The following is an 8,321-nucleotide window of genomic DNA, read 5'->3' as shown; positions in this document are numbered from 1 at the left end:
GGGAGATGGAGGTGAATTTGAGGTGGGCTTTGAAGGGGAAATAGGATTTGTCAAACCGAGAAAGTGGCGAGGAACAAGCAAGGGCAAAGGAACTGAGGTTAGCTCATCAAGGGGAAAAGGGGGAACAAAGGCACAGAGGCCGACCACAGCCAGGTACCTTGGGTGTTGGGATTCAGTTACTTCTCATCCCTGGACTGCCACTTAGCCTCTGCCCTTGACCTACCTGGGAGGGGGTGGATGGTAGGGGATGTGGGGTAGGCGGGTAGCTATCCCAATCCTCTGACATTGTAGGAGTCAGCTCCTGCCGGGGGAGGATGGTGCAGGGTTCAATCTGTATCCTGGGTACCACTTTTTCCAAACTAGTGTTGGGAGAAAATCACCAAGACATCCGTGCCATTTGTCCCCACCCGTTTTGGCCTCAAGACAGCTCAGTAAGACCTGGAGTTCGCACGTCAGCTACCCTGTCTCCTCCTCATCCCTTCCTGTCCAGTTCAAACGTCACCTCCCCTGTGAAGCCTTCCCGGAAACTCCAGGCACCTCCCCAACCTTCTCCGCAGCTTCCCGAGCTTCCATCTCTCGCAGTGCTCTGGGACATCCTTGTGAGCAGAGCAAGGCTGAAGGATGCTCTTCCGCCAAACACGACTGAAGCACCAATAGGTGCCCAGAGCTGAGGTAGGGGATGGCGCGCCTCGGACGCCCCACGATTGACTGCCGCTGGAAGCGGTGGACAAGGTTCCACTCCGTTTTCCGCCCGCCCGCCCCCTTGCGGCGTGGCGCCGCAGCCTGAGAAACGCGAGGCCGCGCGAGCGCGCGCCTGACCCCCGCCGCGCCAGGCCCCGCCCTCCCGCGCCCGCCCTAGCGCCGGCCCCTTTTGTTCCCTCCTGGAGCCCGGCCGCTCGCTCCGCTCCCCCTCAGCTCCGCTCCGCTCGGCCACCGGGAGCGCAGGCGGCGGCCGGGGCTGCCAGGGTCAGCGGCGGCCGGGGCTGCCAGGGTCAGCGCCTCCCGCCTTCCCGCCGCCGCCCGGCCGGCCGCACGCGCGACGCGAGGCCCGGGCCCGGAGCGCGAACGCAGAGCCCCGGACGCCAGGAGGGGCTGCAGCCGGTGGGCAGCGGCGCGCGGGGAGGGGCTGCAGCATCCTCTGTCCCCGCGGCGCCCGGGCCGGGAGAGGAGGGGGCCGGGTGCCCGGCCACCCGCCGCTCAACCTGATGCTGGAAGGGCGAAGGTAGGAGCAGCCGGAGGGACCCCGAGGGAGGGGGCTCGATGGGCAACAAAGGACCGAGGGACGCGGGAGGCCGCGGTAGCCCCGGCCTGGTCCGAAGCGGGGCGGCCGGCCCGCAGGCATTTTCGGGGCGTGGGGGAGGTCTAAGGGTCGGGGGCTGGCGGGTGGGCGTGAGCGGGAGCTGGTCCTGGGTGCACCCCCAACTTCCCCGTCGCCTGTAGGCGAGGAGGGGGCGCTGCTGGTGTTGGCGGACCCTTCCCGGGCTGCGGGTCCTCTCGGTGAAGGCATCACCGGCACCCTCGGTGCCCCCAACAGGGCTTCGGCACATATACTGGGGAGCCGCCCGTTCCTCCTCCCAAGGGCAGCGCTGGGCGGCTGGACGAGCCGCGGGGCTCTGGGCTCACAGGCCCGGCGGAGGGGGTTGGGGTGAGGGGGGTGGTGGGGTGAGCCTGGTGGGCGCGGCTACGCAGCCCCAGGATCTGGGAGGACACGGAGCCCCCGCTCCGCTGGCCGGGGTCGCCTGGCCAATGCCCTTTGCACAACTTGGTTGAAGTGCATGGCGGAGGGGGTTAGGGGGAGACTGGGGTGGGGCGGCTTTCCGCAGGGGTGCCCCCCCCTTCAAGCTGGCGCTCATGGCTGGTGAGGCAGCACATTTTCTGCCCTCCCCACAGGGAGGGGCCGTGGCCGCGCGGAGGATGCTTCGCTGGGTCTCCAGGGCCCGCCCGTTTGGGTCCTTCAGGCAGGGCCTGGGCGGGGCGGGTGCCCACTGGGCACTGCCATGCAAGTCCCAGCCCCACCCTGGATAGGAGGGGGCACCTTGTGGGGAGTCACACACCCGGCTGCGAATCCCCCAACCTCTGAGATGCCGCCTCTCCCTTCTGGGTGAGAAGTGGGAGTCCAATATTGGTGGGGGCTGCCCTCTGTCCTGTAAGATGCCCTGGGAGGCTAGTGGGGGTGGTGCTGGCTTAGGGTTGTGGGCAGAGGAGGGGGAGGGTGCAGGGAGTACCACGTGGGGCAAGACTCCCAACCAGTTGTAATGTAAACAATGAGCTCTTCATTCATCCAGCTGCTGTCACCTGGCCCTGCACTGCCAGGGGCTGACAGGTACACAGGACTGGGGCCTCGCTGCTCCCACGGAGCACAGCCCAGCAGCCTTTGATGGGTGCAGTGATGAGGGAGCTGGGAGCACAGAGGAGGGACGCCTGGACGGTGGGGTGGAGCAGGGAGCTTGATAGAGCTCACTGTAGAAGTTTGCTGTCAGGATGCCAAAGGGGGCTTGAGGGAGGGGAAAGAGCATTGGCAGGGGATAGGAGTCAGAAGAGGAGGCAGGAGGCCTGGTGGCTGGTGGCTGAGAGGAGCAGCAAAGGATTTGGGTGACTGGGGCATGAGGTTTAAGGCAAGGGAGGTTCTGTTGAGGGAAGGGATTGTTCTGTCCCTCCTACTTTCCCAGGTGGGGCTCCTTAGATGCCCTTCTGCATAAGCCCTGGAAGCACGGGCATCTGTAGTGCCTGGCCTGGGAGGGGTGTTGGGATACAGGCTCTGGGACAGGTGGAGGGGGTGGGACGGAGAGGAGTTTCAAAGGCAGAAGAGTCTGGCGGAGGAGACCTGGGGGGACCCTCAGCACACAGGACTGTGTACCCGTAAGCCCCCAGGTGCAGCCAGCAGGCTGGGAAGGAGGTGCCTGGAATTTGTATCCAGAGCCTGAAATGTCAAGGGGTGCCACCCACAGAGGCACTAATCCCTTTTCAGCATCTCCTGTCCACTCTGGCAATTAAGAGTTTGGATGCTGGAGCCTGACAGCCTGGGTTCAAAGCCCAGCCCTGCCACTTACTAGCTGTGTTACCTCAGACAAGTCACTATACCTCTCTCTGCCTCAATTTCCCCATCTATAAAATGAGGATACTTAAGGTATTTACCTTTTAGGGTTATTGAGAGAATTGAATGGATGGATGTGTGCAAAGTGTGTACTGTGAGGGAGAGAATGCCCGGTGTTTGTTGTCGCCGCTGTACTAGGTGGCCCTCCGGCCTCCACCCACACCCACGAGTGGCCCATCCCCTCCCCAGCTGTTTGTCCACTGTCAGGTAGTCCTGCCTTTAGCCCTGCCCAAGGCCCTGCTGTTCTTTGCTTCAGTGCAGCCTCCTCCCTGGGCTGTTCTCTCTGCTCTGGTCCAGCCTCCCTTGGTGATGGGAAGGCCGCCATCCCCACAGCCCTGGCCATCCTTGCTCCTTCTGCTCTGGTCCACGATGTGGGGGACAGCTTTCTCTTGACCTTTCCTCCCTGGCCTTGCCACCCTAAAGATTGATCCTTCCCTCTTGATGCCACCTACCCTACCTCTGCTTCAACACCCAGAGGAGAGAAGCTGCGTTCTTCACCCCTCCTGGTTCCCTGCTATCTTAGTCTGAGCTGTCCTAACAAAATACTAGGACTGGGTGGCTTATCAACAACACATTTATTTCTCACAGCTCTGGAGGCTGGAAGTCTGAGAGCAGCATGCCAGCATGGTTGAGTGAGGACTGTCTTCCAAGTCGCATTTATTTTTGTATCCTCACGTGCTGGAAGGGGCTCGGGAGCTCTCTGGGGGGTCTCTTTTACAAGGGCACTAATCCCATTCATGAGGGATGCACCCTCATGACCTAATCACCCCCCAAAGGCCCCACCTCCTAATACTGTCTTCCTGGGGGGGATAGGATTTCAACCTATGAAGTGGGGTGAGGGGGGACACATTCAGACCAAAGCACCTGCCCGGTGGTCCTTGGGGAGAATGTCAGCCTTTGTATAGGTTAAAAAAACCAAACAAACCCAATGCATATTGAATGCTTACTCTGCCAGGAACTGTTTGAAGCTCTGAGTGCCTGTATTAGTTTGTGGATATCTTGATACCATTGCCTCCATTTTACGGATGAGGAAATCAAGATGTGGAGAGGTTTCCCTGTTTGCTCTCCACACATTTGTTAAACACCTATTGTGTGCTTGGGAGACCTGCTTCCTTCCCCCACCCCACCCACCTGCCTACCTGGTTCATTTTCCGAAAGCGAGGTTTTGGTGGTGCCTTCCTCAAACACCTCCACCTCATTGGCTCAAGTACAAAGTCCAGACACCCCCAGCTGGCTGTGCCCTGCCTTCCCAGCAAGGCTCTACCCAGACAGGCCTCACCTTTTATAAACTGACCAGTGACCCTGGCTTGATGGGCAGGCCTGGCCCTGAGCTGGAAGAGGGGGGAGGGCCCTGACACACGTCTTAGGATTTTGTCGCAGGGAACAGGAACCGCCTCCAATTAGGTTAAGTGAAAGGGGAGTTGAGAGGAAAGGAACTTTGCAGGAAACAGTTGCAGGCAGCCTGGCTCGGCCCGGCTCCCCCAGGACCCGGGAAGCTGGCAGGCAGCCCCTCCTCCGACTTTGCTCTCTCTGGACTGTGGTTTCATTTTCTCATCCTCTCCCAGTGCCTCTGTCCCTTCTCCTATCCCTGTAGGCTGCTCTCTCTGGATTGCCGGCATGGCCGCCCTGAATGGTGGCTTCGGCTTGAGGTCCCAGGACCACCCAGGGCACTCCCCTCAGTCTCTGGGCGCCTAAGAGCCGGATGGGCCCAGCCTGGGTGAGGGCACCCACCCCATCCCCTCCGCTGGTCGGGGCAGGCCACGTGGTCTCTGGGGCTGGGAGTGGAAGACAGTGCTGGGCACAGCTGGTACAGTGTCAGCTGCAGTTATGACGCGGGGTGTGTGCTGGGGGAGAAGGGGTGAGTGGTGGTCTCGCTGTCCCTGGCAGCCCACCGCAGGCCTCCCGCCCCCCCCGCCCCGCCCTGGGCTCAGGGGCAGAGGATGTGCTCTCCCTTCAGAGCCTGGGAACTGGTGTGGGGGGGTGGCGATTGCTGGCAGGGGGCCCCCCCGTCCCACCACTCCTTCCTCTGGGCTGTGCTACCAGGCGCACAGAAACAGTAACACGGAGCTCAAGTTTTCAGAGGAAACGCTTCAAAATGATAATGAAACATTACCCCTCTGAATAGAAAGTAGAGCATATCAGGTGGCTTTTATTAACAAGGCATAAATTTGGGGCCTCGTGCACTTACCGGCTTCCGTCTTCCCGGAGCAGCTCTGGCTCCATCCCTGGAACCTACCTATGACTCCAGCTGCAGCCCAGAGAGACAGACGCCCACTCCTCATTCACTTCCATCTGTGCCTTTTTGGCCTCTTCACCCTGAGAGGGGGGAATTTGAGGCTCACACCGAGGGCCTGGTTTTCTAATCTCTCCTCCCTAAGGGGGTGACCCTGTGGTGTCCAGGGCTGATCTGCTCCTGTTTGCACCCATCTCCTCCCCGGGGTGCCCCAGTCCTGCCCTCCAACCTGCAGCATCGAGGGTGATGGCTGGGGGGAAGCCAGCCCCTCGCTGTGGGGGGAACACAGTACACCTTAGTTTTGGACCCTGCCTTTGAGAAGCTTTTGCTGAATTAGGAAGACATCAGCCCCCTTCCTGAAAGTGTAAACGACACCAGCATCTTTGAGGAACATTTTAAGGCCAGAGCAGAAGAGCCTCCCTGCCCAGTGGGGTCATTGCCCCGGGAGTGGTTCAAGTCCCAGCGAGGGTTGCTCGGGCAGGGCACCGGGTGTGTGGGAAGGCTGAGGAGACGGGGGAAAAGGACTGGGCTGCGTCCCGAAGGGTGGGTGGACTTGGGTAGGTAGGGAGTGCCTTCCATATGGGCACAGGGAGAGAAAAGGGAAGGAAAAGTTTGGGTGGCAGGGTGTCGAGTGTCCGGCGGTGGGGGAGGTTCAGCGTGGAGCCCACCATTCTTCCAAATCCACTGTGAAGTCGGGCATCTGGTTGTCGGACCCTGCGGTGAAGGAGGGAATGACGTTTGGTGTTTCCCGATTTGTTTTTTTTTTGCTACCTTGTGCCCTGACCCCGCTCCTGCCGTTCCCTTTTCTGCTCTGCCGTAGACTGCGCCCTGCTTAACGTCATCTGCTTGTAAGTTCGCTCTGTCAGCTCCCATTCAGCTTCTTTCCCATTCAGCTGGGCACTGGGAACTCGGAGCAGAGGAGGGAAGGCATCTGAAAGGGTCTCGTGTCTTTGTCCGATTCCAGAAAGGACTTGAGGTGATTTACAAAGATAAATGCAGTATAACGGGATGAAAAAGTTGTGAGAAAATCAGAGCAAGGAGAAACCCTGGGTAGCAAACATCAGATGAAGCTGGAGGAGCTTCGGCACCTTCTATCGGCGGTAATTTGACTCTGAGCTTTCTAGCAGCCGGATCGAGGGGGATAAGGAGTTTGGAGTGTCTTCGCATTGTCACATTGTCTCGTGTAAGCCGCTGCTATATATAACATGAAAGCCTGAGTGAGGGGCAGCAGCTCCAGGGAGGGGCTGGACAGTGTGGTCCTGGTTCTGGGGTAGGGTCCCTGTGAACCAACGTCTGGAATGCGGGGGTGGGGTGGGGGGGTTGGAGGAAGGCAGCCACCTTCTGATCTTTCTAATTCTCCCCCTGGAGGGTCCTTACAAGCAGCTGTGGGAGCTGGGGCTGATGCTCACAGCCAGCCCCCTCCATGAGAGCCTAGTGGGCTCCAGGGCTGGGTGAGACCTCATGAGCCAGGAGCCAGACTGGTCCCTGCTGGAGAATCCCCATCCTGCTAGGAGGCCTCAGGGGCTGTGGTACAGGGGTGTGCAGAGAGCTCCGGACACACCCACTTGGCTCCAGGACTTGGCTAAGGGGCAGAAGAGGGGTGAACGCATTCCAGCAGAGCAGGCGATGGGCTGGGGTGTCATCAGGAGCAGTGAGAAGTTCAGAGAAGCTGGAATCAGGGTGCTGGGTGGGAGGGGTCCCAGGAAACAGGCCAGAGGCGAGTGGGGGCCAGGCCAGCTGGCAGAGGTGCTGTGGACCATGGCCTTGGCACCCAGGGCCGTGGGGCACCCTCATGACCTCCTGCTTAAATGTGTGCCCTTGTTCCTGCAACCCTGTGCCTGGAGGAGCGTTGGTTCCTGTTCTGAGGAAGTAAAGAGCAGTGGTTAAGAGCATGAACTCCAGGACTTCCCTGGCGGCGCAGTGGTTAAGAATCCGCCTGCCAATGCAGGGGACACGGGTTCGAGCCCTGGTCAGGGAAGATCCCACATGCTGCCGAGCAACTAAGCCTGTGCACCACAGCTACTGAAGCCCGCGTGCCTAGATCCCGCGCACCACAGCTACTGAAGCCCACGTGCCTAGAGCCCGTGCTCCACAACAGGGGAAGCCACCGCAATGAGAAGCCCGCACACCACAACTAAGAGTAGCCCCCACTCGCTGCAACTAGAGAAAGCCCATGCCCAGCACTGAAGACCCAACGCAGCCAAAAATAAAAATAAATTAGTAAATTAATTTAAAAAAAAATGTGAACTCCGTGGCCAGAGGGCCTGAGTTCGAATCCCACCTGCCGCTGCTCAGTTGTGTCATGCCGGGCAAGTGACTTGCCGGCTCTGGGCCTCAGTTTCCCTGTTACTAGAGCTCCCAACAGTACAGGGCTGCTGTGAAGACTGAACAGGTTAATATCTGTAAAGGGCTCCGACATGCCTGCAGCAGAACAAATGTTACTGGTCTGGGAATTCCTTGGGCTGAAACAGCTTGGCAGGGGATAGAGCCTCCTCCCCTCTGAACCGCCACACCCAGCACACTGCACAGGTTCAGAGTCAGGCGCAGTGAAGAGCACTGCTGCAGTGGACCAGCCCTGGGGGCATGGGGCAGGGCTCAGCAGGTTCTGGTTAATGTTACTGACAGTAATAATTGCTGTGCAAGCTCATGAGAGCCTCTCAGGGCAGCAGGAACCCACTCTGAGAGCAGGCCTCAGTCTCTACTTGATTCCCTCCAGAGACAGGGAGCTCACTACTTGATTCTTTGCTTGTTGGATCCACTGGTGAGCACTGGCTCTGTGCCGGGTATGCTCAGTGCTGGGATTCAGAAGAATGTGAGTTAATCCTCTCTGTCCATTCCAAAGATAGCTCCAAGCCGACCGGTGAGTGTGGCCATGGGGTGTGACAAGCCATGGGGTGGCCTCCAAGTCAACGTGGGAAGGATGATGGAGGCAGAGGAGTGTATTTAATTCATTCATGTATTCCTTAGACATCTTTTGAGCTTCATTCATGTATT

The 8,321-nt window shown here is 59.4% G+C and overlaps 1 protein-coding gene across 3 annotated transcripts in view; it reads left to right on the top strand.

The window, feature by feature from the left end:
• The first annotated feature begins 530 nt into the window (after positions 1–530).
• CLIP2 (CAP-Gly domain containing linker protein 2) overlaps positions 531–8,321 on the top strand; it is a 76,289-nt gene continuing 68,498 nt past the window's right edge. The window contains exon 1 of one of the 3 annotated variants that reach the window (XM_029220581.1): positions 531–672. The gene's annotated coding sequence lies outside the window, so the exon portion shown is untranslated. Of the gene's footprint in view, positions 673–923; positions 1,223–8,321 lie in introns of those variants that run through there. The other 2 variants (XM_029220582.1, XM_029220584.1) reach the window with 2 other exon arrangements.

This window comes from Monodon monoceros, unplaced genomic scaffold (genome assembly GCF_005190385.1).
Source record: "Monodon monoceros isolate NGI ecotype Baffin Bay Population unplaced genomic scaffold, NGI_Narwhal_1 Super_Scaffold_13, whole genome shotgun sequence".
Taxonomy (NCBI): domain Eukaryota; kingdom Metazoa; phylum Chordata; class Mammalia; order Artiodactyla; family Monodontidae; genus Monodon; species Monodon monoceros.
Note: the sequence above shows the minus strand (reverse complement) of the source record. Positions and strands in the feature narration are given on the sequence as shown.